The 23,051-nt window shown below is 43.7% G+C and overlaps 1 protein-coding gene across 1 annotated transcript in view; it reads left to right on the forward strand.

Moving 5' to 3' along the window:
• HMX2 (H6 family homeobox 2) overlaps positions 1-23,051 on the forward strand; it is a 100,147-nt gene that overhangs the window by 14,634 nt on the left and 62,462 nt on the right. The window lies entirely within an intron of this gene.

A 23,051-nucleotide genomic window follows, 5' to 3' on the forward strand; every position in this document is an offset into this window, starting at 1 on the left:
AGATTAGTAAAACAGCGATATCAGAACCGATTCAATCATACAGTTTGTAGTGTACATAGATTTGCAAAATTGAACTTTGTTATATCTCATGGTTACTGTGAAATTGTGTGAATGCATCAATGCAGTGTATGTTATTGCAGAGCTTGTATTCATTGAACGAGTTTACCAAAAATGTAGATATTGCAGAATATATAGCCTCATGCTACATAACTAAGCTCCATTTCATGCTGAATAAACTAAATTATTAATGTACCTTAAATAGAAAACTACCTTTAGAGCATTTTATGAAAATAAATTTGATAAAAATCAAAAAAATCAGATTTTTTTGATTGTTTAACCACTTCAGCCCCGGAAGGTTTTACCCCCTTCCTGACCAGAGCACTTTTTACAATTGGCACTGTGTTGCTTTAACTGGCAATTGCACGGTCATGCAATGCTGTACCCAAACAAAATTTGTGTCCTTTTTTCCCCAAAAAATAGAGCTTTCTTTTGTTGGTATTTGATCACGTCTGCGGTTTTTATTTTTTGCGCTATAAACAAAAAAGAGCGTCAATTTAAAAAAAACAAAACAATATTTTGCTAAAATAAATATCCCCAAAAATGTTTTTAAAAAAACAAATTTCTTCATCAGTTTAGGCCAATATATATTCTTCTACATATTTTTGGTAAAAAAAAAAAATCACAATAAGCGTATATTGATTGGTTTGTGCAAAAGTTATAGTGTCTTCAAACTATGGGAAAGATTTGAGGCATTTTTATGGCATTTTTATTATTATTTTTTTTCTACTAGTATTGACGGTGATCTGCATTTTTTTAGCGGTATTGCGACATTGCGACAAACAAATCGGAAACATTTGACACATTTTTGGGACCACTGACATTTATACGGCGATCGTTGCTATAAGGATGCACTGATTACTGTGTAAATTACACTGGCAGGGAAGGGGTTAACACTAGGGGGCGATCAAGGGGTTAAATGTGTGTTCCCTCAGTGTGTTCTAACTGTATAGGGATAGGACTGAGTAGGAGAGGAGACATTTTGCTGTTCCTACTTACTAGAAACAAATGACATGACATGTCTCCTCTCCTCTGACAGCACACACACAAATCTCTGTGATGGCGCTTGTGCACGCGATCGCTGGCCACGCGCCGGCCACGCGCATCGAGTCCCCCCGTCGAGCGGGCCCCTCCAGCGGCGCATGCATGCACCCTCTGGCGGCTCTTAAAGGAAACCCATACGGGGTTTCGCGTGGGGGAGCCATTCTGCCCCTGTAGAAAGACGCGAGCCGGTCGGGAACCGGATAAAAAAAAAAATCATTGATTTTTATCCACCCTGGGTCTAAGTAATTTTCTGGATTTTTAACTTGTAAGCAACAAATGTCAGAAAAAGGTATATATATATATAAAGTGCAGCGCTGGACAAATAAATATTAGTGATATCAAAAATGAAATAATGAAATACTAGTGAAATGGTGTGAATGGTGATAAAAGTCCACCCATGAAATACCAACACTCAAATACAATTAAATGCTCATATAATAACAAAATTATAATAGTGAAATAGTTCAAATAAGGTGAAAAATCCAATAAATGTCCAAAAAATGATTATATATGAAAAAAATGCAAAAAAAATCCAAATGCGATACTCCACTTAGTAGTGCTGCCCGTCACCAGGTGAAAAAAATGGAGGCTTACCAGAAAGCCCGCGACCGCCCTTTCTCAGGGGAGTCAATACAGGCTTAGTAGATCACCACAAAAGTCACGGCAGGATACCAGCTGGTGCTCCTCGGATCTCCTTCCTCCTTTCCGGATAGCTCCTTAATAGCAGCAGGGGACACTCAGGAGAGCGCGGTAGCAGGATAACTCGAAACAGCAAGCACTCCAGCGGGGGTAAGCCATATCAAAAAGAAGAGGGAAATGGGAATAGAAGAGCTCATGCTTTTAAAGACTAAGTTTCCAGGCAACGTTAATGTATTTCGGGAATTCAAGACCACCAGCATCTGAAGGGTAGATGAAAATCACGCATAAATGATAGTGGTGATAGGTCCACCGATTGCAGTCTCCAGACCTATGGACAAGACGTGCAGACAGCTGCTGGCTGATGCGTTTGGAAGGTAGCACCTTCTTCTTCAGAGCCTAACAGGCCCAATCGGTGGACCTATCACCACTATCATTTATGCGTGATTTTCATCTACCCTTCAGATGCTGGTGGTCTTGAATTCCCGAAATACATTAACGTTGCCTGGAAACTTAGTGTTTAAAAGCATGAGCTCTTACATAGTTACATAGTAGGTGAGGTTGAAAAAAGACACAAGTCCATCAAGTCCAACCTATGTGTGTGATTATGTGTCAGTATTACATTACATATCCCTGTATGTTGCGGTCATTCAGGTGATTATCTAATAGTTTCTTGAAGCTATCAATGCTCCCCGCTGAGACCACCGCCTGTGGAAGGGAATTCCACATCCTTGCCGCTCTTACAGTAAAGAACCCTCTACGTAGTTTAAGGTTAAACCTCTTTTCTTCTAATTGTAATGAGTGGCCACGAGTCTTATTAAACTCTCTTCTGCGAAAAAGTTTTATCCCTATTGTGGGGTCACCAGTACAGTATTTGTAAATTGAAATCATATCCCCTCTTAAGCGTCTCTTCTCCAGAGAGAATAAGTTCAGCGCTCGCAACCTTTCCTCATAACTAATATCCTCCAGACCCTTTATTAGCTTTGTTGCCCTTCTTTGTACTCGCTCCATTTCCAGTACATCCCTCCTGAGGACTGGTGCCCAGAACTGGACAGCATACTCCAGGTGCGGCCGGACCAGAGTCTTGTAGAGCGGGAGAATTATCGTTTTATCTCTGGAGTTGATCCCCCTTTTAATGCATGCCAATATTCTGTTTGCTTTGTTAGCAGCAGCTTGGCATTGCATGCCATTGCTGAGCCTATCATCTACTAGGACCCCCAGGTCCTTTTCCATCCTAGATTCCCCCAGAGGTTCTCCCCCCCCCCCAGTGTATAGATTACATTCATATTTTTGCCACCCAAATGCATTATTTTACATTTTTCTACATTGAACCTCATTTGCCATGTAGTCGCCCACCCCATTAATTTGTTCAGGTCTTTTTGCAAGATTTCCACATCCTGCGGAGAAGTTATTGCCCTGCTTAGCTTAGTATCGTCTGCAAATACAGAGATTGAACTGTTTATCCCATCCTCCAGGTCGTTTATAAACAAATTAAATAGGATTGGTCCCAGCACAGAACCCTGGGGAACCCCACTACCCACCCCTGACCATTCTGAGTACTCCCCATTTATCACCACCCTCTGAACACGCCATTGTAGCCGGTTTTCAATCCATGTACTCACCCTATGGTCCATGCCAACGGACCTTATCTTGTACAGTAAACGTTTATGGGGAACTGTGTCAAATGCTTTTGCAAAATCCAGATACACCACGTCTACGGGCCTTCCTTTATCTAGATGGCAACTCACCTCCTCATAGAAGGTTAATAGGTTGGTTTGGCAAGAACGATTCTTCATGAATCCATGCTGATTACTGCTAATGATATCATTCTTATTACTAAAATCTTGTATATAGTCCCTTATCATCCCCTCCAAGAGTTTACATACTATTGATGTTAGGCTAACTGGTCTGTAATTCCCAGGGATGTTTTTTGGGCCCTTTTTAAATATTGGTGTTACATTGGCTTTTCTCCAATCAGCTGGTACCATTCCAGTCAATAGACTGTCTGTAAAAATTAGGAACAACGGTCTGGCAATCACCTGACTGAGTTCCCTAAGTACCCTCGGATGCAAGCCATCTGGTCCCGGTGATTTATTAATGTTAAGTTTCTCAAGTCTAATTTTAATTCCGTCCTCTGTTAACTATGTAGGTGCTTCCTGTGATGTGTCATGAGGATAAACACTGCAGTTTTGGTTACTGAAGCCCCCCGATTCACTCGTGAATACTGAGGAGAAGAATAAATTCAATACCTTTGCCATCTCCCCATCCTTTGTAACCAGATGTCCTTCCTCATTCTTTATGGGGCCAATATGGTCTGTCCTCCCTTTTTTACTGTTTACATACTTAAAGAATTTCTTGGGATTTTTTGTGCTCTCCTCCGCTATGTGTCTTTCATGTTCTATCTTAGCCGTCCTAATTGCACCCTTACATTTCTTATTGCATTCTTTATAAAGTCTGAATGCTGAGGATGATCCCTCAACCTTGTATTTTTTGAAGGCCTTCTCCTTTGCTTTTATATGCAGTTTTACATTGGAGTTAAGCCATCCAGGATTTTTGTTCGCTCTTTTAAATTTATTACCCAATGGGATACATTGGCTAATGCCCTTATTTAATATGCTCTTAAAGCAAACCCATCTCTCCTCCGTATTCTTTGTTCCTAATATTTTATCCCAATTTATGCCTTTTAGCAAGGTTTGTAGTTTAGGGAAGTTGGCTCTTTTGAAATTCAGTGTCTTTGTGTTCCCTTCATGTTTCCTATTTGTGTGATTTATACTGAAACTAATTGACCTGTGATCGCTGTTACCTAAATTGCCCCGTATTTCCACATCTGTGATCAGGTCTGTATTGTTGGTAATCAGTAGATCCAGTAATGTTTTATTATTATTATGATAACACTTCCCATCCTTGCTGCTAATCCAATTTGTGATAGGAGATCCGTCTCCACTTCCTCCCTCAGGTTAGGGGCCTATAGCATACTCCCAGTATTATTTTCCCCTTAGCTTCATCCCTTTGGAGCTATACCCATAAGGATTCCACCTCCTCACTAGCTCCCTCAGTGATGTCATTTCTCACATTCACTTGTACATTATTCTTGATATATAGGCATACCCCTCCCCCTTTTTTACCCTCTCTATCCTTGCGGTATAGGGTATACCCTTGAATGTTTGCCAGCCAATCATGAGAGCTGTTGAACCAGGTCTCTGAAATTCCCACAAAATCCAAATCCTCCTTGTACAACAGTATCTCTAGTTCACCCATCTTGCCCGCCATGCTCCTGGCATTGGTGAACATGCCACATAGTTTAGACCGGTCGCATATTGTCCTCGTATTGGGTGTTTCAAGATTGCAACTAGGACTTGCTACTATACTCACCTTGTGTTTTTGTGCTTTAGTTAACCTATCACTAATGCCCCCAATACTACCCTCTGGAATATCTTCCGCGCTGGCTATCACTGTCTCTGGACCCTCCCCCCCATCGCCTAGTTTAAAAACCCCTCTAACTTTTTGGCCATCTTCATTCCCAGCAGATCTGCACCCTCCTCATTTAGGTGCAGTCCATCCCTTCTATAGTACCGGTTACCGACTGAGAAGTCGGCCCAGTCCTCCAGGAACCCAAACCCCTCCTTACTACACCAGCTCTTCAGCCACTTGTTTACTTCCCTAATCTCCCTCTGCCTTTCTGGTGTGGCTCGATGTACCGGTAGTATTCCTGAGAACACTACCTTGGAGGTCCTTTTCCTCAATTTAGCTCCTAAGTCCCTAAAATCGTTCTTTAGGACACTCCATCTGCCTCTGACTTTGTCATTGGTGCCAACGTGCACCATGACAGCCGGGTCTTCCCCAGCCCCTCCCAGTAATCTGTCCACAAGATCCGTGATGTGCCGAACCCGAGCGCCCGGTAGACAACATACTGTTCGGCGCTTCAGGTCTTGGTTACAGATTGCCCTCTCTGTCCTTCTAAGAATTGAGTCCCCTACCACCAGAATCTGTCTTTCCTTTCCCTTTGCTGCCCCCCCACTCTCACTGGAGGAGTTCTTCCCCTGGCAGCTAGGAGAGTCCCTCATCTCCAGCAGTGCTGGTCCCTGACTGGTTTCACCAATGTCACTCAATGGAGCGTACTTATTGGGATGCTCCAGTCCTGGATCGGCCTCCCTGGCACTTCCCCCTCTACCCTTCCTGACTGTCACCCATCTACTCTTTGCTAGTGCCTGCACCTCTTTGTCTCCACCCGCATCTGTGCTGGCCCCTGCCGGCACCTGCCGTGTACGTTCCTGGCTCACCTTTAGTATGGAGGGACTTCTCAGTGCTGACAGTTGCTTCCCCAGATTCAGAACCTGGGCTTCCAGGGAAACAATGTGCTTACATTTTGCACAGCAGTATTTGCCCTCGATCGGATGATCAAGGAACGCATACATGCGGCAAGATGTACAAAGAGTCGCCTCTCCACACCCGCCGGGCATCGTACCTATTAAATTTAGTGAGGACTTGGGGATTTTACCCTGTCCAAATTACTTAACAGCTAGCTTCCTGGCACTAATACTCAAGACAATACACAGGTACACAACAAGACAATACACAGGTACTCACAGACCTACGTGCAATCGCAGAACAGTCGCAGACCTACGTGCACTCGCAATACTCAAGTATACAGTACACAATACACAAGTACTAACGATCCACACACACTACTCAGACAACACTCATTTACTCACACTACACAGGTACTATGACCCCTGTTATAACCTCCTGCTTTAAACTCTGGATTTTAACTCCCACTTATATCAGCTCCACTTACACCGAGTTCCACAGCCTCAGACTGAGCACGCTCAGACTGAGTCCTAAACCCAGTTAAATAGGCACCTGTGAGCAATTAACCACCCCCCTTAATTGATAGACTGATGGAACCAGAGAAAAAAAAAAAAACCTATTTAAAAAGTGACAGCAAAAGGCAAATGAAAAACTAAAAGGAAAAGCCCCAAAAATGCAACCCAGCAAGCAAACAAACAGCAAGCAAACAAACAGCAAACAAACAGCAAGCAAACAAACAAACAGCAAGCAAACAAACAGCAAACAAACAGCACGCAAACAAACAGCAAACAAACAGCAAGCAAACAAACAGCAAACAAACAGCAAGCAAACAAACAGCAAACAAACAGCAAGCAAACAAACAGAAAGCAAACAGCAAACAAACAGCAAGCAAACAAACAGCAAACAAACAGCAAGCAAACAAACAGCAAACAAACAGCAAGCAAACAAACAGCAAACAAACAGCAAACAAACAGCAAGCAAACAGCAAGCAAACAAACAGCAAGCAAACAAACAGCAAGCAAACAGCAAGCAAACAAACAGCAAACAAACAGCAAACAAACAGCAAGCAAACAAACAGCAAGCAAACAAACAGCAAGCAAGCAAACAGCAAGCAAACAGCAAACAAACAGCAAACAGCAAGCAAACAGCAAACAAACAGCAAACAAACAGCAAGCAAACAAACAGCAAACAAACAGCAAGCAAACAGCAAGCAAACAAACAGCAAACAAACAAACAGCAAACAAACAGCAAGCAAACAGCAAGCAAACAAACAGCAAACAAACAGCAAGCAAACAAACAGCAAACAGCAAACAAACAGCAAGCAAACAGCAAGCAAACAAACAGCAAACAAACAGCAAGCAAGCAAACAGCAAACAAACAGCAAACAAACAGCAAGCAAACAAACAGCAAGCAAACAAACAGCAAGCAAACAGCAAGCAAACAAACAGCAAGCAAACAAACAGCAAGCAAACAGCAAGCAAGCAAACAGCAAACAAACAGCAAGCAAACAAACAGCAAACAGCAAGCAAACAGCAAGCAAACAAACAGCAAGCAAACAGCAAACAAACAGCAAACAAACAGCAAGCAAACAAACAGCAAGCAAACAGCAAGCAAACAAACAGCAAGCAAACAGCAAGCAAACAAACAGCAAACAGCAAATAAACAGCAAGCAAACAAACAGCAAGCAAACAGCAAGCAAACAAACAACAAACAGCAAGCAAACAGCAAGCAAACAAACAGCAAGCAAGCAAACAGTAAGCAAACAGCAAACAAACAGCAAACAAACAGCAAGCAAACAGCAAACAGCAAACAAACAGCAAACAAACAGCAAGACTTGTACACTCTAACTCTGGTTTTTAACTCCCACTTATACCAGCTCCACTTACACCGAGTTCCACAGCCTCAGACTGAGCACTTCATATTCCCATTTCCCTCTTCTTTTTGATATGGCTTACCCCCGCTGGAGTGCTTGCTGTTTCGAGTTATCCTGCTACCGCGCTCTCCTGAGTGTCCCCTGCTATTAAGGAGCTATCCGGAAAGGAGGAAGGAGATCCAAGGAGCACCAGCTGGTATCCTGCCGTGACTTTTGTGGTGATCTACTAAGCCCGTATTGACCCCCCTGAGTAAGGGCGGTCGCGGGCTTTCTGGTAAGCCTCCATTTTTTTCACCTGGTGACGGGCAGCACTACTAAGTGGAGTATCGCATTTGGATTTTTTTTGCATTTTTTTCATATATAATCATTTTTTGAACATTTATTGGATTTTTCACCTTATTTGAACTATTTCACTATTATAGTTTGTTACTATATGAGCATTTAATTGTATTTTTAATTGTATTTTTTAATTGTATTGTACTTTTTAGTTCATAACATACACATAATTTCATTTTTTATGCACCTAGCGCAATTCTTGTTTTTTGTTTTTAAATGTCAGAAAAAGGCTTAGGCATGGAAGGGTTAATCCTGGATATCTCTCCAAGGAAGATTGCGATGGGAGTTTCGCCAATCCTTGACGAAATTGCAGGCCTTTTGGACCGCGCTGCCTGACTCTGTCAAAGGGAACACTCTCTTTTTCCATAAAGAATGTTGACCATGTTGACCAACAGTGTTGACCAACAGTCGACCATCAGTCACCAAAATTTGCCAACACTCTGACAAATCTCTCTAGTGATCATTAATTCACACATACCCATCTAATGCTTCAATTCAAGTGGTGCAATGGTTTCTAAAGGATTCATCTATATGTACCCCGGACAGGCAGTCAGCCAGTGGCGGCCCATCCATAGGGGGCACATGGGCGCCGCCCCCCCACCCAGCAGTGACAAAAAAAAAAAAAGGTCCCTTTAAAAAAAAAAAAATACAAAACACAGTGCACTATGGGAAGTGCCATGTCAATGCAATCACGAGATTGCAGACAAGGCGCTTCATTTGCAGGCCTTTGACCTGCTTTGCAGCGCAATCCAAAGCGCCAAACAGCTTCCGCCCGTAGTATTACTACAGGCGGGAGCTTTGCTGTTCAAGTTAAGCAGTTACAGGGAAACCGGAAGTGACATCGGCAGCTCAGTGGAACGCACGACCCGAGCGGAGCTGCCTGTAAGGTAAGTAAGTGAGGCTCAGGACTTTGATGGGGCACAGTGAGGCTGCATATGATGGGGCACAGTGGCTGCATTTGGTGGGGCACAGTGGCTTCATAAGATGGGCACAGTGAAGGCATAAGATGGGCATAGTAGCTGTATTTGATGGGGCACAGTGGCAGCACTTGATGGCACAGTGAGAGCATTTGATATGGCACAGTGGCTGTGTTTGATGGGCACAGTGGCTGCGTTTGATGGGCACAATGTCTGCGTTTGATGGTACAGTGTCGGCAATTGATGGGCACAGGGGCTGTGCTTGATGGCACAGTGGCTGCGTTTGATGGGCACAGTGGCTGCATTTGATGGGCACAGTGGCTGCATTTGATGGGCACAGTGGCTGCATTTGATGGGCACAGTGGCTGTGTTTGATGGGCACAGTGGCTGCATTTGATGGGGTTTTTTCAGAATTTTTCAGTTTTTTTGCGCCCCCCAAAAAATTTTGAGCACCAGCCACCACTGCAGTCAGTTATGTGTAGTAAAATATCAACCCCCTTCCCCACAAACCCATCTTCACTACAAATTATCTATAGTTCCCCTTTTCCACAAATTATCTCTACTTCTAAAAAGTTCTTGAAACTTTTCCATATTTATCCATGAATGGCACTGCCAGCCCTGTATATAAAACCAACTTGTAATTGATGTTTACTGGCCCTTTACAGTGTTCAATGAAGGGCTCCTTTGAAGGTTACAGCGCCCTCCAAAATAAAGGCTAGAAGAGCGGCCTCGTCCTTCTGAAGCCGTAGAGCGCTCCATCCATCACACATCACATCGCGCTGATTGGGAGATATCCTGCTCATGTTTAAACGCAGCAGAAAGTGGGGAGGTAACTGAGCATGCAAAAGCTTTCAGAACATAATGCCGAAATAAATTGGGGAAGCACACTGGGGATCCCTTCGCAGCAGAATGCGTGACGAGACCGATGCCGATAAAATGCAGGAGGATAAAAATAAAATACGGCCAGACTCTGGGAAAAAAAAGAGAAGAAAAAAAAAAAGTCTTTCTATAAATCAGGGGGACAGGGGAAAAGGAGGGGGGAGAGGAGATTTTAGAGTCATTTCGCTCTTAAATGAGCCAGTATGAGGCAAATTTATTTGTGAGTGAGATAATCTGCATGAAGTGTCAACCTGTTTATTGCCAATGTCAGCTGGCACACCGGGGCGTTTGAATCATATTAGGTAGAGATCGGTGGAATGCATCATCATAGACACAACTCGACACCCACCAACCCACCCGAATTTTATTTTGTCTCATTCCCCACAAAATTGTGGGAAACGCGTCTTTTTATAAAGACGTGGGAAAGTATATCTGAACACACATAAAAATGCAATGTATTGCCGTTTACCAGGCCTTAGATGTGGTGGCTGCATTTTTTATTTTCAGGCCTGTACAGAAAAGATGCTCTTGGTCCTGAAAAAAATCCAGTATCCTTGTAACGTCTTGTACACTGAACTGAAATCTCAAACAACTTTCGGCAGCCTAAAAACCTCAAAATGTTAACTACATAACCACACCTCCCAACTTTCTGAGATAGGAACGAGCATAGCCCCCAACTGTCCCTCATTTCGAGGGACTGTCCCCCTGTTCCTCATTCCTCCTCATTTGTCCCTCATTTTGGTCTGATCTACAGTGGGGACGGAAAGTATTCAGACCCCCTTAAATTTTTCACTCTTTGTTATATTGCAGCCATTTGCTAAAATCATTTAAGTTCATTTTTTTTCCTCATTAATGTACACACAGCACCCCATATTAACAGAAAAACACAGAATTGTTGACATTTTTGCAGATTTATTAAAAAAGAAAAACTGAAATATCACATGGTCCTAAGTATTCAGACCCTTTGCTGCGACGCTCATATATTTAACTCAGGTGCTGTCCATTTCTTCTGATCATCCTTGAGATGGTTCTACACCTTCATTTGAGTCCAGCTGTGTTTGATTATACTGATTGAACTTGATTAGGAAAGCCACACACCTGTCTATTTAAGACCTTACAGCTCACAGTGCATGTCAGAGCAAATGAGAATCATGAGGTCAAAGGAACTGCCTGAAGAGCTCAGAGACAGAATTGTGGCAAGGCACAGATCTGGCTACAAAAAAATTTCTGCTGCACTTAAGGTTCCTAAGAGCACAATGGCCTCCATAATCCTTGGAAGACGTTTGGGACGACCAGAACCCTTCCTAGAGCTGGCCGTCCGGCCAAACTGAGCTATCGGGGGAGAAGAGCCTTGGTGAGAGAGGTAAAGAAGAACCCAAAGATCACCATGGCTGAGCTCCAGAGATGCAGTCGGGAGATGGGAGAAAGTTGTAGAAAGTCAACCATCACTGCAGCCCTCCACCAGTCGGGGCTTTATGGCAGAGTGGCCTGACGGAAGCCTCTCCTCAGTGCAAGATACATGAAAGCCCGCATGGAGTTTGCTAAAAAACACCTGAAGGACTCCAAGATGGTGGGAAATAAGATTCTCTAGTCTGATGAAACCAAGATAGAACTTTTTGGTCTTAATTCTAAGCGGTATGTGTGGAGAAAACCAGGCACTGCTCATCACCAGTCCAATACAGTCCCAACAGTGAAGCATGGTGGTGGCAGCATCATGCTGTGGGGGTGTTTTTCAGATGCAGGGACAGGATGACTGGTTGCAATCGAGGGAAAGATGAATGCGGCCAAGTACAGGGATATCCTGGATGAAAACCTTCTCCAGAGAGCTCAGGACCTCAGACTGGGCCGAAGGTTTACCTTTCAACAAGACAATGACCCTAAGCACACAGCTAAAATAATGAAGGAGTGGCTTCACAACAACTCCGTGACTGTTCTTGAATGGCCCAGCCAGAGCCCTGACTTAAACGCAATTGGGCATCTCTGGAGAGACCTAAAAATGGCCGTCCACCAACGTTTACCATCCAGCCTGAGAGAACTGGAGAGGATCTGCAAGGAGGAATGGCAGAGGATCCCCAAATCCAGGTGTGAAAAACTTGTTGCATCTTTCCCAAAAAGACTCATGGCTGTATTAGATCAAAAGGGTGCTTCTACTAAATACTGAGCAAAGGGTCTGAATACTTAGGACCATGTGATATTTCAGTTTTTCTTTTTTAATAAATCTGCAAAAATTTCAACAATTCTGTGTTTTTCTGTCAATATGGGGTGCTGTGTGTACATTAATGAGGAAGAAATGAACTTAAATGATTTTACCAAATGGCTGCAATATAACAAAGAGTGAAAAATTTAAGGGGGTCTGAATACTTTCCGTCCCCACTGTATATAGATGTATATAAAATGCACTTTTTATCTTTCAAAAAGTGTTTTCCAGTGCTAAACCTTTCATCTGATTTATAAATTGTTGCATTTGTAAACTTCAGAAGCCAATATAAAGGAATAGTAGTGGTAAAAAAGCACTTGTGGGTTGAACCAATCTTGTTTTTTTGTACAATTCTCCTTTAAGGGGGCGTGGCAAGGGGTGTGTCCTATGCCTGCATACTTTCGCTGATAGGTGTCCCTCATTCCCATCTCAAAAAGTTGGGAGGTATGGGACTGAGGGACACCTATTAGTAAAAGTATGTAGGCATAGGACAAACCCCCTGTCACGCCCTCTTAAAGGAGAATTATAAAAAAAAAAATGTTAGTTAAACCCACAAGTGCTTTATTTACCACTTCTGTTCCTTTATATTGGCTTTTTAAATGTTACAAATGCAACAATATAGACATTGGATGAAAGGTTTAGCACTGGGAAACACTTTTTGATAGCTAAATCGAGCATTTTATATACAGGTATATGCAGCAGACCAAAATGAGGGACAAATGAGGAAGAATGCGGGACAGAGGGACATTGTTCCAAATCAGGGACAGTCCCTCAAAATCAGGGACGGTTGGGAGCGATGACATAACCTCTCCTCACTTTAAAATGGAGGAGGGGAGGCATTTGTAGTCCAAATCAGGAAAGCAGCCTAGTGACACACAAGGCTGCCCCTTCATCAATACAGTGCGGTAAGTGGGCGTTGTCACACAAGGACATTACGTCATTTTCTGTGGGCAATTCAGCATCTGCTAGAAGTGATCATGGCAGCAGATTCGACATGGGATCACTTTTAGAGGAAGCCCAGAGAGGTGCCCCCCCCTCCTCTTTCCGGTCATTCTTGGCTTTACCGGGGCCGTCGGTAAACCCGGAAGCGATCTGGTTCATTGGATGGATAAGCATGAAGTTGAGTGAGGGCAAGATGGCCCCCACTCGGCTCCAGTGGTAGCTGGTGGTTTTTTGGGGGGGGGGCGAACAACCTCCCACCCCTCCCCTACGAGTGGAACCCCACCCCCAGCGGCACCCACCCGCTGTCTGCCGGTCGGTCCAGCACTTACCCCATCAGCAGCGGCGGGTGGCAGGCAGCGTGGTGCAGCAACTCCGTGTTCTCCCCTCCATGGTGGCTTCCAGCTCCTCCCCTCCTCCTCCTAGTCTTCCAGTCGACCTGTCCTTTCAGCCAATCGGGTGACCGGTGTCAAAACTGGCTTCCCGATTGACTGGGAGGAGTATCAGTGTTACAACAGCGAATATTAATTCGCTGTTGTAACACACCTGGAGCCCACCCTATATTGAAGCCTAGTAGAGCCTAGTAGAGCCTCTGGCTCTAACCGGTGCTTCAAAAAAACAGCCCCTCCACATTGGACTCCATGCGCCGGTGTCCTGAAAGGGGCCGAACGCATAGATGGGGGAGGGGGGTGGCGATGGAGGGGGGGTGTCACCCGTGCGCCCTTAGTGGATGGGCCGCCCCTGCTCGGCTCTATGCCCTTGGAGGACCGGAACAACCTTCAATGTTACTTCTGGTTCTCTGGCTTAAAGAGCTTTTGTTTTGTTTTTTTATGTCAAAGTGTCACATTTTTTTTCTTTTGCTTTTAAGGTATATGAGAGATCTGAGGTCTTTTTGACCCCAGATCTCTAAATAAAGAAGACATTCCTTTTATTAGGAATAAAAGTGATAGGAATTATAATTAATTAATTTAATTATAATTAAAACTTGTAAACAAAAAGTTCCAGAAAAGGCCTGATCAGCAAGTGGTTAAAGAGGTTGTAAACCTCCATGCAGTATTTGTACCTATAGGTAAGCCTAGAATAAGGCTTACCTATAAGTACTGTAAATATCTCCTAAACGTGTGCTGTTTAGGGGATATTTACTGTATACTGCTCCGATGATGTCATCGGCACATGCGCTCTGAAGAAACGGCACGGGTGACAGTGCCGTGACCAGCGGCTCCGGCCAATCACAGAGCTGGAAACTGTGGCCCCCAGAAGGAAGACGGGTGAAGATGGATGCGACCTGCAGCGGGGACGACACGGGCTTCCTTTGCAGGTAAGTGTCACATAATGTGCTAGTATGTGATGCATACTAGCACATTATGCTTTTACTTTGCAGGGGAAGGAAAATTAAAAAAAAAAAAAATTTGAGAGTTTACTTCCTCTTTAAAATAAAGGGAAACATGAATGCAGTTATACAGTCCCAACTTGTTTGCCTGGTTGAGCCATATTTGCTGCTTTTTCCGGCATCTGGTTTTCCTATGCCTCATTGGGAAATCCAAGGGTTAGTAAGATTATCCCTAATGAGCATTTGTCCAATGATCACCATCAGTAAAGCCTCGTACACACGATCGGATTCTCCGACGGGAAATGGGTGATGACAGGCTGTTGGCGGAAAATCAGACCATGTGTACGCTCCATTGGACAATTGTTGTCGGATTTTCCACAGACAAATGTTGGATGGCAGGTTTTAAAATTTTCCGCGGACAAATGTGTGTTGTCGGATCTTCCGAGTGTGTGTACACAAGTCCGTCAGACAAAAGTCCAAAGTACAAACACGCATACTCGGAAGCAAGGAGGAGCCGGAATCGGTCGGTCTTGTAAACTAGCGTTCATAATGGAGAATTAACATTCGTGACGCGGCAAATTATTAAAATCTCCAAATGCAGCGCACAATTCTGTTCTTCTTTAATAGGATAATAATGAAGCTGCTTTGCTGGTGATACTGATGGAGATATTGCAAACTAATTTTCAAAGGCTTTTTTTTTCTAGTGATATCAAGAATAATATTATTATGTTTTTTTTTTTTTTGTTGTTTTTTTTTTGGGCAAGTTACCACAACACCATTATACTGTAGTTTTTAAAATCAAAGATACAACTATGTTGGTGTCCCTTGTTAATTTTACATTGTATTTTTTTTAAATGTAACTGCCTTCTCCCAAACTGTCATTTGAAGTAAAACACATAGCCAAGTATTATTCTACACAATTTTTTTTTTTTAGCGAATTAAAAAAAGAAAACAAATAAAATTAGACATGCTATCTGCCAATAGAACTTAACCAAAAAGTGCATTCTATGCATCCAAAAATATAGAAAATATACCAAATCAAATCATTATTATTCAACCAAAAAATAAAATAAAAGCCTCATGCATGTGTCCTGCTTCTTAATATAGGTGGTCAACAATGCCAAGAGTTGGTGAAATTCCGAAAATCATCCGGATTATTCTCCTGGAGCTCCCACAGCAAAGGCATATGACATAATTGGTCACCATTAATAAATCAACCAATTTTTGGTCCAAGAACTCCTCCTCCTCCTGTTCCTGGACTGGACTTGGGTCAAAGCAATAACTCCAAGGCCAATAATAAATAACACGTTATCTCCTCCAATTCCGCAACATGTCTGGTTGACGAACGGCCGCTCAGAAACGAACTGAAAAGCACGAAATTAAAAGCACTAAATAAATAACGTGAAATGAAAAGCGCAAATCAACACTCACTGAACTTCTACTAACACGAAATTAGCAGAAGGCGCCCAAAGGGTGGCACTAAAGAGCTGAAAAACCACGTATTACGTCACTACGTTTGTGTTTGTTGGCCAACAATTCCTTGCCATTTGTATGCAAGACAAAATCCAGGCACAAGCCTTCGGACAAAAGTCTGAGGTTTTGTCTGCGGAAAATCCAATCGAGTGTACAAGGCTTCAGTGCTTCAAAATAGTTGATTCCAGTGGTGACCTGCCCCTTTTTGATAAGTTTGCCTGTCGCTGCACACATTCATTGCAAAGCTGGCATGCTATAAGTAAAGAGTATAGGTTAAAATTCCTGTTTGCCAGTTTTCGCTCTCTTTCTGGAACCACAAAAATGTTATAACTCAGTACTAGTAGCAGCACAGTTTGATTGAGAACTAAGCAATGAAACAGCAGCATACTGATGAGGTCATCTCTCTGCTCACTTTGTTCTCTGCTGCTTGCAATCCCATTCCCTTTCAGCACTAGGGACAAGGGAAGTTGATAATTTTATTTTCCCTCAAAATTTTGGTAAATATTGGGAGATTTCGGTGAAATTTTGCCATTTTGGACTGTGTGCTGCACCACAGTAGGTAGTATTTACGAGACCGGAAAATAATAGAAGCTTAGAACAGGATAAAAAATGGAGAACATTTCCAGGGACAAGTCATCAGAATCTCTAGATTGCTCCTGAATGTCAGGGGGAGCCGGTATTTGTGACAGTTGTATGTGTGTGACTGACCTTAGCAGAGGTTGGTATGTCTGTGAGAAGGCTACATACAGTAACACACTCCTGGCGGCTGATCAACCCCTCGTGCTCCTGTTGTCTCCAAGGTGCAGGTGGACATAATGTACTGTACTTAGCCATGCTAATGTCACAGAGCCTGAATAGTAAGGTTGCCACTTTTTCTTCAAGACAAACCCGAACACTTTAGCGGTGCACAGCAACATTTTTTTTTTTTTAGTATACACTATAGGATAACAGACCCGGGACACCTTTGGGTGCTCCAACGAGAATAGTAATGTGGGGCGCATAGTGCCCCCCTCTCCCTCCTGTCAGGCCCTGTTCAGAGCCACATTCCTGTATAAATAATGTGTCCGGGTTTCAGGGGGACTGAAACCCGGACACATGATTCAAAACCTGGACTGTCCGGGTGCTCTGCTTAGGAATTTTTGTTTCTGCTTTTTACAACTGGACTCTTGCTCCTGCTTAATTTTTTTCTTGTTTTCTTATATTTGCTCCATTCCGGTTGCGCCTGTATCCTTTCACTTGGATCCTGTATTCTATCACCAGTCTGACACTTGACTAAAGAATTCGTCAACCTAGATCCTTACAACTATAGAATAAAGACACGAACCACGTAACACGGGTTTAATACGGCCACAGCAGCCAATTTTATTAACCAAAGAATAAAATAACATCATATTAAAACATACCAATAAGTGCAAATTCAACAATGTAATTCTAACAATGCCCAACAACAAGGGGTCTTTGGGTGTCCTTAAGGCACAATTTTAACTGGAATCGTCCATGTCCTCAGCCGCGCCCCAACTGACTGGAAGACGTTCCGACATCACACATACTTCCATTTCCACCTAGCCCCTGGAGAACCACCGCTAACCAACTGGAAGCGCCATACCATTGATGGGCTCCACAATTTTGTAACAATGTACTTACTCACTGACCCCCCACAAAGACCCCCTGACCCACCAACAGCTGTGACAAAGTGTGCAACAGACACAATTACTATAAAAAAAAAAAAAATTCTCATATATAAGCTCGATCAAAACCTGAGACACCAAAAACATCCCCACTACTCCTACATTTCGGTAACCCCTAACACAAGGGCGGCGGGAGGGAAGTTACCTCTTCTCCTAACTCCTTTGAATGAGCAATAAACTACCTCTTTGCAAAGACCCTCTCATCTACATCCTGCCCATACAACCTCTGCCTCCAATCAGGTAAGGCCTACACCCCTTTCCCCCACACTGACCTAGCTGACCGTCCCCTTTACCCTGTTCTTACCCTAGTCATGCAGACCCTTCATCCATTTTCTCCTCCAGGTCTCACTTTCCTCAACCTTCAACCTGCCTCATAACTCCACTTCATCTGCTTGCTGCCTGCCTTGATAGTCTGCCTGATACTCTCCACCAACCCCAACCATCTGTATGATACCTCCACTATGACTGCCTGCCACCTCCCCCAACCTTCTGCCTTTTACTGCCAATCCACCTGCCAGTTGCCTGCCCTGACACTACCACTGCCTTTCACTGGCCTCAACCTTCTGCCTGATACTTCCAATCTGCCTGCCTTTCAACTACCCCAAACTTCCATCTGATACCTTCAATTAGCCTGCCTGCCCTGACAATCTGCTTGATACCTCCAGAACCACTGCCTTCCACCTACCCTAACCTTCTCACTGATATCTCCACTATGCCTGTCTATCACCTTCTCCAATTATTTGTCTGATATTTTCACTCTACTTCCCTGATGCCTGCCCTGACCATCTGCTCAATACCTCCACCATGCCTGTCCTTCACCTGCCCCAACTTTCTGCCTGATACCTCCGCTATGACTGCCTTCTACTTGCCCAAACCCTCTGCCGGGTACCTTCACTGCACCTGACTGTCTCCAGCTTTGATGTTCTGCCTCATACCTCCATTGCATCTGTCTGGCAGCTGCCCTGACCTTTTGACAAGTACCGCTGCTTTTATTGTCTGCCACCTGGACTGACCTTCTGCCCATGATTCCTCCACTTTTTTGCCTGCCATCTGCCCCGATCTTCTGCATGATTCTTTCACTGAGACTCCTTTTACACCTGTGTGACTCCGAGTGTGACTTTGGAGTGCGACTTTAATGCCACTTTTACTGGCACTCAAGTCAAATCAAAGTAGTGCAGGAACCTTTTTAAAGTCACTTTAAGTTGTATAAATTTGAACAGGTTCCATTGAAATCAATGGGCTGTGACTTATTGTGCGGCTTTATCAAAAGTGTGAATGGAGCCTATGGCTTCCGGTGCTGCCCTGATCTTCTGTCTGGTCTTCTATCTGATAATATCACTATGATTGTCTGCTACCTGGCCCTACCTCTGGCTGGGGTTCCACCTTATAATTTGGCACTTCATCTGCTTACTTGCAAGTCACCTGTAGCTTGCTTGAAATCTGTCACAGCTGAGTAATCCTGAGGTCTTAAACAAGTAGCCATATTCCTCTGTCATTGGAGGTTAAATAGTAAGATTGTACACATTAGACTGAAAGTCCATAATAGAAAGGATGAGCTGGTAACCCAATAGCTTCTTCTTTAAAAGATTTTATTAGCACCACAGCAATGAACGATCCAGCATAATGCTAACGCGTTTCAGCCAAAGCCCTCCTCATAGCATAAGTCCACAACATAAAAATAGGCTTTTTATGAGGAAGGCTTTGGCAAACAGGACTTCTTATGGCTTTCTTTCAACAACTTTCTTCTTGCCACTCTTCCATAAAAGCCAGATTTGTGGAGAGCACAACTAATAGTTGTCCTGTGGACAGACTCTTCCACCTGATCTGTGGATCTCTGCAGCTCCTCCAGAGTTACCATGGGCCTCTTGGCTGCTTCTCTGGTGAATGCTCTCCTTGCCCGGCCTGTCAGTTTAATTGGACGGCCATGTCTTGGTAGATTTGCAGTTGTGCCAAATTGAACTTTTTGGCCTAAAGACAAAGCGCTAGGTGTGGCGGAAAATTAGCACCGCACATCACCCTGAACACACCATCCCCACTGTGAAACATGGTGGTGGCAGCATCATGTTGTGGGGATGCTTTTCTTCAGCAGGGACAGGGAAGCTGGTCAGAGTTGATGGGAAGATGGATGGAGCCAAATACAGGACAATCTTAAAAAAGAAAACCTATTGGAGTCTGCAAGACTTAAGACTGGGGTGGGGGTTCATCTTCCAGCAGGACAATGACCCTAAACATACAGCTAAAGCTACAATGGAATGGTTTAGATCAAAGCATATTCATGTGTTAGAATGGCCCAGTCAAAGTCCAGACCTAAATCTAATTGAGAATCTGTGGCAAGACTTAAAAATTGCTGTTCACAGACGCTCTCCATCCAGTCTGACAGAGCTTGAGCTATTTTGCAAAGAGGAATGGACAAAAATTTCACTCTCTAGATGTGCAGAGCTGGTAGAGACATCCCCAAAAAGACTTGCAGCTGTAATTGCAGTGAAAGGCGGTTCTACAAAGTATTGACTCAGGAGGGCTGAATACAAATGCACCCCACACTTTTCACATATTTATTTGTAAAAAAATAATTTTCCTTCCACTTCACAATTATGTGCCACTTTGTGTGTGTCTATCACATAAAATCCCAATAAAATACATTTATGTTTTTGGTTGTAACATGACAAAATGTGGAAAATGTCAAGGGGTATAAATACTTTTTCAAGTCACTGTATATGAAGCAAATATGAAAGTCCAACTGTGACAAATGTTCAAATTAAAAAGTCCCAATGCTTGTGCCAATGTGTTTAAAGAAGCATTCTTCCAAGCTGTGAACTGCTCAATGTGATATCCACACCACCACTGTGTGAAAGGTGAACACTTACCAGATGGTAATGACCCCCAATGTTTGAATGGTCACAAACAGCTTAGAAGGTATATCCTCACAGGAAAGATGCAGGGCTCCACCAGTATTCACAAACAGCACTTATGGCTCTGTCCCTACCACCCCAAAGCACCTTGTCCCCATGTTGTTGGGGACAAGGGTCTCTTCCCCACAACCCTCGCCGGTGGTTGTGTCTGCGGGCAGGGGACTTATCCGGATCTGGAAACCCCCTTTAAGAAAAGGGGGCCCCCCATGTGAATGAGTATGGGGTACATTGTACCCTTACCCATTCACCCAAAAAAAAAGTAGTGTAGTGTTACAAAAAACAAGTATCGGTTTTTGACAAGTCCTTTATAAAAAAAAAGAATGTCCCCGTCGTAGCTCCAATGTGTCTTCTTTCTCCAGTACCGCCACCGATGTCTTCTTTCTCCGGTTCCGCCACCGATGTCTTCTCTCTTCGGTTCCGCCACCGATGTCTTCTTTCTCCGGTCCCGCCACCGATTTCTTCTTCGTCCAGTATTCTCCCTCCAATGATGTCTTCTCCCTTGGCCGATGTCTTCTTCCTCCACCGCCGTTGACCCGCTAAAAATTAAAAACCTGGTCCTCCTCTTAAGCTGGCTCCCGTTGTTGTGTCAGCTCCGGTGTCTGCCAGTTCTTTTATAGCCATGGGGCATAGTCATCCGGTGACGTCACCTGGAGACCCCGTCCCCTTGTGATGTCACGGGTCACCAGATGGCCACGCCCCATGGCTATATAAGAACTGGCAGACACCGGAGCTGACACAACAGTGGAAGGAAACATTGGAGGAGGACCGGGTTTTTTATTTTAGCGGGTCAGCGGCGGCCGAGTTAGAAGACCGGAGGAAGAAGGCATCAGTGGCAGAACCAGAGAAAGAAGATATCGGTGGCGGTACCGGAGAAAGAAGATACTTTGGAGCTTCAACGTAGGACATGCTTTATTTTTTTTTTTTGGAAATTCTTTTTATATGCTTTATTTTTAATAAAGGCCTTGTCAAAAACCATCTTTTGCTTTTTTGAAACACTACACTGCTTTTTTTTGGGTGAATGAGTAGGGGGTACCCCCTACTCATTCACTTAGGGGAGGGAGCGGGATCAAGGGGGCCCCCTTTCTTAGCCACTTCAGGCCCGAAAGGATTTACTCCTTTAATGACCAGGCCATTTTTTGTGATACGGCATTGCGTCGCTTTAACTGACAATTGCACGGTCGTGTGATGCTGTACCCAAACAAAATTGACGTCCTTTTTTCCCACAAATAGAGCTTTGTTTTGGTGGTATTTGATCACCTCTGCGATTTTTATTGCTTGCGCTATAAACAAAAAAAGACCAACAATTTTGAAAAAAAAAAAACATATTTTTAACTTTTTGCTATAAAAAATATTTCCCCACAAAAATTGTAAAAAAACGAATCTCTTCATCAGTTTAGGCCAATATGTATTCTTCTACATATTTTTGGTAAAAAAGAAATCGCAATAAGCGTATATTGATTGGTTTGCGCAAAAGTTATAGCGTCTACAAAATATGGCATTTTTATTATTATCTTTTTTTTTTTTACTAGTAATGGAGGTGATCAGCGATTTTTAGTGGGACTGCGACATTGCGGCGGACAGATCGGACACTTTTGACACTTTTTTGGGACCAGTGACATTTATACAGCGATCAGTGCTATAAATATGCACTGATTACTGTATAAATGACATTGGCAGGGAAGGGGTTAACACTAGGGGGCGATCAAGGGGTTACGTGTTCCCTAGGGAGGTGTTTCTAACTGTGGGGGGAGGGGACTGACTGTGAGTAGAGAGAGATCGCTGTTCCTGATCACTAGGAACAGACGATCACACTGTGCTCCCCTCACAGAATAGGATCTGCTTTGCTTACATTGGCAGATCCCCGTTCTGCCTCTCTATGGAGCGATTGCGGGTGGACGGTGGAAATCGAGGCCGCCGGCCACGCACATCGGTTGTCGCATGCCCGCTGTATCTATTAAATGAAGCGCCCTACAGGTACAGCGATTCGCACAATAGATCCGCCCTGACGCAGTATAACTGCGGCGGCTGTTTGGCAAGTGGTTAAAGAGGGGTTCCAGATTTCGATAAGCCCCCTGCCCGCAGACCCCCACAACCACCGTACATTGCATTGAAGTCGCATGGAAGTCAGACATGAAGTCTCAGGGCAAAGTCAGATCGGAAGTCGTGCGACTTCCATGTCAGATCAGTGTGAACATAGCCTAATTGCCAAAGCTTAATTGAACAAGCGGAAGTTAGAAGCTGATTGGTTACTATGCACAGCTGCGCCAGATTCTGTGTGCTCCAGTTTTAGTAAATCCCCCCCCCCCCTCCAACATAATGTATATATACAATGCATATGTACTTCTGAATATGCAATATATTACCATTAAACAGGATTTATATAGCGCCATCAGTTTACGCAGCGCTTTACAACATAAGGGCAGACAGTACAATTACAATACAATTTAATACATCGGACAATCAGA

This window comes from Aquarana catesbeiana, linkage group LG08 (assembly GCF_042186555.1).
Source record: "Aquarana catesbeiana isolate 2022-GZ linkage group LG08, ASM4218655v1, whole genome shotgun sequence".
Taxonomy (NCBI): Eukaryota; Metazoa; Chordata; class Amphibia; order Anura; family Ranidae; genus Aquarana; species Aquarana catesbeiana.